Genomic DNA, 11,113 nt, shown 5'->3' with positions numbered 1-11,113 from the left:
GATATTTTTTGATCAGATGCGTAGTTCTCGAGATATATCAAGATATTTAAAAGTTCCGAAGCCGCACCAACATAATAGAGATACAGAAACACCGTGGCCCCTTTCTTCGAGATAACTCTGCACTATTGCGAGCTGCAAATGCCACTTCCAGCTTAGCTGTGCAGAAGAAGAACAACAAGAAGAAGAAATATCTCGAAAAATGTCCGTCAGGCCCCTTCCCTTGAGATAAATCTGCAAATATCTCGGAAACGAAGCGAGCTATGGCAAAATGTTAAGAGACCTTTTTTGTAGAGAATTATGTTTCCTACAATTTATGTTCTATGATATTTTTTGATCAGAAGCGTAGTTCTCGAGATATATCAAGATATTTAAAAGTTCCGAAGCCGCACCAACATAATAGAGATACAGAAACACCGTGGCCCCTTTCTTTGAGATAACTCTGCACTAGTGCGAGCCGCAAATGCCACTTCCAGCTTAGCTGTGCAGAAGAAGAACAACAAGAAGAAGAAATATCTCGAAATATGTCCGTCAGGCCCCTTCCCTTGAGATAAATATGCAAATATCTCGGAAACGAAGCGAGGTATGGCAAAATGTTAAGAGACCTTTTTTGTAGAGAATTAAGTTTTCTACTTTTTATGTTCTATGATATTTTTTGATCAGATGCGTAGTTCTCGAGATATATCAAGATATTTAAAAGTTCCGAAGCCGCACCAACATAATAGAGATACAGAAACACCGTGGCCCCTTTCTTTGAGATAACTCTGCACTATTGCGAGCTGCAAATGCCACTTCCAGCTTAGCTGTGCAGAGGAAGAACAACAAGAAGAAGAAATATCTCGAAATATGTCCGTCAGGCCAGTTCCTTTGAGCTGAATCTGCAAATATCTCGGAAACGAAGCGAGCTATGGCAAAATGTTAAGAGACCTTTTTTGTAGAGAATTATGTTTCCTACAATTTATGTTCTATGATATTTTTTGATCAGAAGCGTAGTTTTCGAGATATATCGAGATATTTAAAAGTTCCGAAGCCGCACCAACATAATAGAGATACAGAAACACCGTGGCCCCTTTCTTTGAGATAACTCTGCACTATTGCGAGCTGGAAATGCCACTTCCAGTTTAGCTGTGCAGAAGAAGAACAACAAGAAGAAGAAATATCTCGAAATATGTCCGTTAGGCCCCTTCCCTTGAGATAAATCTGCAAATATCTCGGAAACGAAGCGAGCTATGGCAAAATGTTAAGAGACCTTTTTTGTAGAGAATTAAGTTTCCTACTTTTTATGTTCTATGATATTTTTTGATCAGATGCGTAGTTCTCGAGATATATCAAGATATTTAAAAGTTCCGAAGCCGCACCAACATAATAGAGATACAGAAACACCGTGGCCCCTTTCTTTGAGATAACTCTGCACTATTGCGAGCTGTAAATGCCACTTCCAGTTTAGCTGTGCAGAAGAAGAACAACAAGAAGAAGAAATATCTCGAAATATGTCCGTCAGGCCCCTTCCCTTGAGATATATCTGCAAATATCTCGGAAACGAAGCGAGCTATGGCAAAATGTTAAGAGACCTTTTTTGTAGAGAATTATGTTTCCTACAATTTATGTTCTATGATATTTTTTGATCAGAAGCGTAGTTTTCGAGATATATCGAGATATTTAAAAGTTCCGAAGCCGCCCCAACATAATAGAGATACAGAAACACCGTGGCCCCTTTCTTTGAGATAACTCTGCACTATTGCGAGCTGCAGATGCCACTTCCAGCTTAGCTGTGCAGAGGAAGAACAACAAGAAGAAAAAATATCTCGAAATATGTCCGTCCGGCCAGTTCCTTTGAGATGAATCTGCAAATATCTCGGAAACGAAGCGAGCTATGGCAAAATGTTACGAGACGTTTTTTGTAGAGAATTATGTTTCCTACAATTTATGTTCTATGATATTTTTTGATCAGAAGCGTAGTTTACGAGATATGTCGAGATATTTAAAAGTTCCGAAGACGCACCAACATAATAGAGATACAGAAACACCGTGGCCCCTTTCTTTGAGATAACTCTGCGCTATTGCGAGCTGGAAATGCCACTTCCAGTTTAGCTGTGCAGAAGAAGAACAACAAGAAGAGGAAATATCTCGAAATATGTCCGTCAGGCCCCTTCCCTTGAGATATATCTGCAAATATCTCGGAAACGAAACGAGCTATGGCAAAATGTTAAGAGACCTTTTTTGTAGAGAATTATGTTTCCTACAATTTATGTTGTATGATATTTTTTAATCAGAAGCGTAGTTGTCGAGATATATCGAGATATTTAAAAGATCCGAAGCCGCACCAACATAATAGAGATACAGAAACACCGTGGCCCCTATCTTTGAGATAACCCTGCACTAGTGCGAGCCGCAAATGCCGCTTCCAGCTTAGCTGTGCAGAAGAAGAACAACAAGAAGAAGAAATATCTCGAAATATGTCCGTCAGGCCCCTTCCCTCGAGATAAATCTGCAAATATCTCGGAAACGAAGCGAGCTATGGCAAAATGTTAAGAGACCTTTTTTGTAGAGAATTATGTTTCCTACAATTTATGTTCTATGATATTTTTTGATCAGAAGCGTAGTTTTCGAAATATATCGAGATATTTAAAAGTTCCGAAGCCGCCCCAACATAATAGAGATACAGAAACACCGTGGCCCCTTTCTTTGAGATAACTCTGCACTATTGCGAGCTGCAGATGCCACTTCCAGCTTAGCTGTGCAGAGGAAGAACAACAAGAAGAAAAAATATCTCGAAATATGTCCGTCAGGCCAGTTCCTTTGAGCTGAATCTGCAAATATCTCGGAAACGAAGCGAGCTATGGCAAAATGTTAAGAGACCTTTTTTGTAGAGAATTAAGTTTCCTACTTTTTATGCTCTATGATATTTTTTGATCAGAAGCGTAGTTCTCGAGATATATCAAGATATTTAAAAGTTCCGAAGCCGCACCAACATAATAGAGATACAGAAACACCGTGGCCCCTTTCTTCGAGATAACTCTGCACTATTGCGAGCTGCAAATGCCACTTCCAGCTTAGCTGTGCAGAAGAAGAACAACAAGAAGAAGAAATATCTCGAAAAATGTCCGTCAGGCCCCTTCCCTCGAGATAAATCTGCAAATATCTCGGAAACGAAGCGAGCTATGGCAAAATGTTAAGAGACCTTTTTTGTAGAGAATTAAGTTTCCTATTTTATATGTTCTATGATATTTTTTGATCGGATGCGTAGTTCTCGAGATATATCAAGATATTTAAAAGTTCCGAAGCCGCACCAACATAATAGAGGTACAGAAACACCGTGGCCCCTTTCTTTGAGATAACTCTGCACTATTGCGTGCTGCAAATGCCACTTCCAGTTTAGCTGTGCAGAAGAAGAACAACAAGAAGAAGAAATATCTCGAAATATGTCCATCAGGACCCTTCCCTTGAGATAAATCTGCAAATATCTCGGAAACGAAGCGAGCTATTGCAAAACGTTAAGAGACCTTTTTTGTAGAAAATTAAGTTTCCTACTTTTTATGTTCTATGATATTTTTTGATGAGATGCGTAGTTCTCGAGATATATCGAGATATTTAAAAGTTCCGAAGCCGCACCAACATAATAGAGATACAGAAACACCGTGGCCCCTTTCTTTGAGATAACTGTGCACTATTGCGAGCTGCAAATGCCACTTCCAGCTTAGCTGTGCAGAAGAAGAACAACAAGAAGAAGAAATATCTCGAAATATGTCCGTCAGGCCCCTTCCCTTGAGATAAATCTGCAAATATCTCGGAAACGAAGCGAGCTATGGCAAAATGTTAAGAGACCTTTTTTGTATGGAATTATGTTTCCTACTTTTTATGTTCTATGATATTTTTTGATCAGACGCGTAGTTCTCGAGATATATCAAGATATTTAAAAGTTCCGAAGCCGCACCAACATAATAGAGATACAGAAACACCGTGGCCCCTTTCTTTGAGATAACTCTGCACTATTGCGAGCTGCAAATGCCACTTCCAGCTTAGCTGTGCAGAAGAAGAACAACAAGAAGAAGAAATATCTCGAAATATGTCCGTCAGGCCCCTTCCCTTGAGATAAATCTGCAAATATCTCGGAAACGAAGAGAGCTATGGCAAAATGTTAAGAGACCTTTTTTGTAGAGAATTAAGTTTCCTACTTTTTATGTTCTATGATATTTTTTGATCAGATGCGTAGTTCTCGAGATATATCAAGATATTTAAAAGTTCCGAAGCCGCACCAACATAATAGAGATACAGAAACACCGTGGCCCCTTTCTTTGAGATAACTCTGCACTAGTGCGAGCCGCAAATGCCACTTCCAGCTTAGCTGTGCAGAAGAAGAACAACAAGAAGAAGAAATATCTCGAAATATGTCCGTCAGGCCACTTCCCTTGAGATAAATCTGCAAATATCTCGGAAACGAAGCGAGCTATGGCAAAATGTTAAGAGACCTTTTTTGTAGAGAATTATGTTTCCTACTTTTTATGTTCTATGATATTTTTTGATCAGACGCGTAGCTCTCGAGATATATCAAGATATTTAAAAGTTCCGAAGCCGCACCAACATAATAGAGATACAGAAACACCGTGGCCCCTCTCTTTGAGATAACTCTGCACTATTGCGAGCTGGAAATGCCACTTCCAGTTTAGCTGTGCAGAAGAAGAACAACAAGAAGAAGAAATATCTCGAAATATGTCCGTTAGGCCCCTTCCCTTGAGATAAATCTGCAAATATCTCGGAAACGAAGCGAGCTATGGCAAAATGTTAAGAGACGTTTTTTGTAGAGAATTATGTTTCCTACAATTTATGTTCTATGATATTTTTTGATCAGAAGCGTAGTTTTCGAGATATATCGAGATATTTAAAAGTTCCGAAGCCGCACCAACATAATAGGGATACAGAAACACCGTGCCCCCTTTCTTTGAGATAACTCTGCACTAGTGCGAGCCGCAAATGCCACTTCCAGCTTAGCTGTGCAGAAGAAGTACAACAAGAAGAAGAAATATCTCGAAATATGGCCGTCAGGCCCCTTCCCTTGAGATAAATCTGCAAATATCTCGGAAACGAAGCGAGCTATGGCAAAATGTTAACAGACCTTTTTTGTAGAGAATTAAGTGTCCTACTTTTTATGTTCTATGATATTTTTTGATCAGATGCGTAGTTCTCGAGATATATCAAGATATTTAAAAGTTCCGAAGCCGCACCAACATAATAGAGATACAGAAACACCGTGGCCCCTCTCTTTGAGATAACTCTGCACTATTGCGAGCTGGAAATGCCACTTCCAGTTTAGCTGTGCAGAAGAAGAACAACAAGAAGAAGAAATATCTCGAAATATGTCCGTTAGGCCCCTTCCCTTGAGATAAATCTGCAAATATCTCGGAAACGAAGCGAGCTATGGCAAAATCTTAAGAGACCTTTTTTGTAGAGAACTAAGTTTCCTACTTTTTATGTTCTATGATATTTTTTGATCAGATGCGTAGTTCTCGAGATATATCAAGATATTTAAAAGTTCCGAAGCCGCACCAACATAATAGAGATACAGAAACACCGTGGCCCCTTTCTTTGAGATACCTCTGCACTATTGCGAGCTGTAAATGCCACTTCCAGCTTAGCTGTGCAGAAGAAGAACAACAAGAAGAAGACATATCTCGAAATATGTCCGTCAGGCCCCTTCCCTTGAGATATATCTGCAAATATCTCGGAAACGAAGCGAGCTATGGCAAAATGTTAAGAGACCTTTTTTGTAGAGAATTATGTTTCCTACAATTTATGTTCTATAATATTTTTTGATCAGAAGCGTAGTTTTCGAGATATATCGAGATATTTAAAAGTTCCAAAGCCGCACCAACATAATAGAGATACAGAAACACCGTGGCCCTTTCTTTGAGATAACTCTGCACTAGTGCGAGCCGCAAATGCCACTTCCAGCTTAGCTGTGCAGAAGAAGAACAACAAGAAGAAGAAATATCTCGAAATATGTCCGTCAGGCCCCTTCCCTTGAGATAAATCTGCAAATATCTCGGAAACGAAGCGAGCTATTGCAAAATGTTAAGAGACCTTTTTTGTAGAGAATTGAGTTTCCTACTTTTTATGTTCTATGATATTTTTTGATCAGATGCGTAGTTCTCGAGATATATCAAGATATTTAAAAGTTCCGAAGCCGCACCAACATAATAGAGATACAGAAACACCGTGGCCCCTTTCTTTCAGATAACTATGCACTATTGCGAGCTGTAAATGCCACTTCCAGCTTAGCTGTGCAGAAGAAGAACAACAAGAAGAAGAAATATCTCGAAATATGTCCGTCAGGCCCCTTACCTTGAGATAAATCTGCAAATATCTCGGAAACGAAGCGAGCTATGGCAAAATGTTAAGAGACCTTTTTTGTAGAGAATTAAGTTTCCTACTTTTTATGTTCTATGATATTTTTTGATCAGAGGCGTAGTTCTCGAGATATATCAAGATATTTAAAAGTTCCGAAGCCGCACCAACATAATAGAGATACAGAAACACCGTGGCCCCTTTCTTTGAGATAACTCTGCACTATTGCGAGCTGCAAATGCCACTTCCAGCCTAGCTGTGCAGAGGAAGAACAACAAGAAGAAGAAATATCTCGAAATATGTCCGTCAGGCCAGTTCCTTTGAGCTGAATCTGCAAATATCACGGAAACGAAGCGAGCTATGGCAAAATGTTAAGAAACGTTTTTTGTAGAGAATTATGTTTCCTACAATTTATGTTCTATGATATTTTTTGATCAGAAGCGTAGTTTTCGAGATATATCGAGATATTTAAAAGTTCCGAAGCCGCACCAACATAATAGAGATACAGAAACACCGTGGCCCCTTTCTTTGAGATAACTCTGCACTATTGCGAGCTGTAAATGCCACTTCCAGCTTAGCTGTGCAGAAGAAGAACAACAAGAAGAAGAAATATCTCGAAATATGTCCGTCAGGCTCCTTCCCTTGAGATATATCTGCAAATATCTCGGAAACGAAGCGAGCTATGGCAAAATGTTAAGCGACCTTTTTTGTAGAGAATTATGTTTCCTACAATTTATGTTCTATGATATTTTTTGATCAGAAGCGTAGTTTTCGAGATATATCGAGATATTTAAAAGTTCCGAAGCCGCACCAACATAATAGAGATACAGAAACACCGTGGCCCCTTTCGTTGAGATAACTCTGCAGTAGTGCGAGCCGCAAATGCCACTTCCAGCTTAGCTGTGCAGAAGAAGAACAACAAGAAGCAGAAATATCTCGAAATATGTCCGTCAGGCCCCTTCCCTTGAGATAAATCTGCACATATCTCGGAAACGAAGCGAGCTATGGCAAAATGTTAACAGACCTTTTTTGTAGAGAATTAAGTTTCCTACTTTTTATGTTCTATGATATTTTTTGATCAGATGCGTAGTTCTTGAGATATATCAAGATATTTAAAAGTTCCGAAGCCGCACCAACATAATAGAGATACAGAAACACCGTGGCCCGTTTCGTTGAGATAACTCTGCACTAGTGCGAGCCGCAAATGCCACTTCCAGCTTAGCTGTGCAGAAGAAGAACAACAAGAAGAAGAAATATCTCGAAATATGTCCGTCAGGCCCCTTCCCTTGAGATAAATCTGCAAATATCTCGGAAACGAAGCGAGCTATGGCAAAATGTTAAGAGACCTTTTTTGTAGAGAATTAAGTTTCCTACTTTTTATGTTCTATGATATTTTTTGATCAGAGGCGTAGTTCTCGAGATATATCAAGATATTTAAAAGTTCCGAAGCCGCACCAACATAATAGAGATACAGAAACACCGTGGCCCCTTTCTTTGAGATAACTCTGCACTATTGCGAGCTGCAAATGCCACTTCCAGCTTAGCTGTGCAGAGGAAGAACAACAAGAAGAAGAAATATCTCGAAATATGTCCGTCAGGCCAGTTCCTTTGAGCTGAATCTGCAAATATCACGGAAACGAAGCGAGCTATGGCAAAATGTTAAGAAACGTTTTTTGTAGAGAATTATGTTTCCTACAATTTATGTTCTATGATATTTTTTGATCAGAAGCGTAGTTTTCGAGATATATCGAGATATTTAAAAGTTCCGAAGCCGCACCAACATAATAGAGATACAGAAACACCGTGGCCCCTTTCTTTGAGATAACTCTGCACTATTGCGAGCTGTAAATGCCACTTCCAGCTTAGCTGTGCAGAAGAAGAACAACAAGAAGAAGAAATATCTCGAAATATGTCCGTCAGGCTCCTTCCCTTGAGATATATCTGCAAATATCTCGGAAACGAAGCGAGCTATGGCAAAATGTTAAGCGACCTTTTTTGTAGAGAATTATGTTTCCTACAATTTATGTTCTATGATATTTTTTGATCAGAAGCGTAGTTTTCGAGATATATCGAGATATTTAAAAGTTCCGAAGCCGCACCAACATAATAGAGATACAGAAACACCGTGGCCCCTTTCGTTGAGATAACTCTGCAGTAGTGCGAGCCGCAAATGCCACTTCCAGCTTAGCTGTGCAGAAGAAGAACAACAAGAAGCAGAAATATCTCGAAATATGTCCGTCAGGCCCCTTCCCTTGAGATAAATCTGCACATATCTCGGAAACGAAGCGAGCTATGGCAAAATGTTAACAGACCTTTTTTGTAGAGAATTAAGTTTCCTACTTTTTATGTTCTATGATATTTTTTGATCAGATGCGTAGTTCTTGAGATATATCAAGATATTTAAAAGTTCCGAAGCCGCACCAACATAATAGAGATACAGAAACACCGTGGCCCGTTTCGTTGAGATAACTCTGCACTAGTGCGAGCCGCAAATGCCACTTCCAGCTTAGCTGTGCAGAAGAAGAACAACAAGAAGAAGAAATATCTCGAAATATGTCCGTCAGGCCCCTTCCCTTGAGATAAATCTGCAAATATCTCGGAAACGAAGCGAGCTATGGCAAAATGTTAAGAGACCTTTTTTGTAGAGAATTAAGTTTCCTACTTTTTATGTTCTATGATATTTTTTGATCAGATGCGTAGTTCTCGAGATATATCAAGATATTTAAAAGTTCCGAAGCCGCACCAACATAATAGAGATACAGAAACACCGTGGCCCCTTTCTTTGAGATAACTCTGCACTATTGCGAGCTGCAAATGCCACTTCCAGCTTAGCTGTGCAGAGGAAGAACAACATGAAGAAGAAATATCTCGAAATATGTCCGTCAGGCCAGTTCCTTTGAGCTGAATCTGCAAATATCTCGGAAACGAAGCGAGCTATGGCAAAATGTTAAGAGACGTTTTTTGTAGAGAATTATGTTTCCTACAATTTATGTTCTATGATATTTTTTGATCAGAAGCGTAGTTCTCGAGATATATCAAGATATTTAAAAGTTCCGAAGCCGCACCAACATAATAGAGATACAGAAACACCGTGGCCCCTTTCTTTGAGATAACTCTGCACTATTGCGAGCTGTAAATGCCACTTCCAGCTTAGCTGTGCAGAAGAAGAACAACAAGAAGAAGAAATATCTCGAAATATGTCCGTCAGGCTCCTTCCCTTGACATATATCTGCAAATATCTCGGAAACGAAGCGAGCTATGGCAAAATGTTAAGAGACCTTTTTTGTAGAGAATTATGTTTCCTACAATTTATGTTCTATGATATTTTTTGATCAGAAGCGTAGTTTTCGAGATATATCGAGATACTTAAAAGTTCCGAAGCCGCACCAACATAATAGAGATACAGAAACACCGCGGCCCCTTTCGTTGAGATAACTCTGCAGTAGTGCGAGCCGCAAATGCCACTTCCAGCTTAGCTGTGCAGAAGAAGAACAACAAGAAGAAGAAATATCTCGAAATATGTCCGTCAGGCCCCTTCCCTTGAGATAAATCTGCACATATCTCGGAAACGAAGCGAGCTATGGCAAAATGTTAAGAGACCTTTTTTGTAGAGAATTAAGTTTCCTACTTTTTATGTTCTATGATATTTTTTGATCAGATGCGTAGTTCTTGAGATATATCAAGATATTTAAAAGTTCCGAAGCCGCACCAACATAATAGAGATACAGAAACACCGTGGCCCCTTTCTTTGAGATAACTCTGCACTAGTGCGAGCCGCAAATCCCACTTCCAGCTTAGCTGTGCAGAAGAAGAACAACAAGAAGAAGAAATATCTCGAAATATGTCCGTCAGGCCCCTTCCCTTGAGATATATCTGCAAATATCTCGGAAACGAAGCGAGCTATGGCAAAATGTTAAGAGACCTTTTTTGTAGAGAATTAAGTTTCCTACTTTTTATGTTCTATGATATTTTTTGATCAGATGCGTAGTTCTCGAGATATATCAAGATATTTACAAGTTCCGAAGCCGCACCAACATAATAGAGATACAGAAACACCGTGGCCCCTTTCTTTGAGATAACTCTGCACTAGTGCGAGCCGCAAATCCCACTTCCAGCTTAGCTGTGCAGAAGAAGAACAACAAGAAGAAGAAATATCTCGAAATATGTCCGTCAGGCCCCTTCCCTTGAGATATATCTGCAAATATCTCGGAAACGAAGCGAGCTATGGCAAAATGTTAAGAGACCTTTTTTGTAGAGAATTAAGTTTCCTACTTTTTATGTTCTATGATATTTTTTGATCAGATGCGTAGTTCTCGAGATATATCAAGATATTTACAAGTTCCGAAGCCGCACCAACATAATAGAGATACAGAAACACCGTGGCCCCTTTCTTTGAGATAACTCTGCACTATTGCGAGCTGCAAATGCCACTTCCAGCTTAGCTGTGCAGAGGAAGAACAACAAGAAGAAGAAATATCTCGAAATATGTCCGTCAGGCCAGTTCCTTTGAGCTGAATCTGCAAATATCTCGGAAACGAAGCGAGCTATGGCAAAATGTTGAGAGACGTTTTTTGTAGAGAATTATGTTTCCTACAATTTATGTTCTATGATATTTTTTGATCAGAAGCGTAGTTCTCGAGATATATCAACATATTTAAAAGTTCCGAAGCCGCACCAACATAATAGAGATACAGAAACACCGTGGCCCCTTTCTTTGAGATAACTCTGCACTAGTGCGAGCCGCAAATGCCACTTCCAGCTTAGCTGTGCAGAA

Source organism: Osmia lignaria, unplaced genomic scaffold (genome assembly GCF_051020975.1).
Source record: "Osmia lignaria lignaria isolate PbOS001 unplaced genomic scaffold, iyOsmLign1 scaffold0001, whole genome shotgun sequence".
NCBI lineage: Eukaryota > Metazoa > Arthropoda > Insecta > Hymenoptera > Megachilidae > Osmia > Osmia lignaria.
This window is presented reverse-complemented; position numbering follows the sequence as displayed.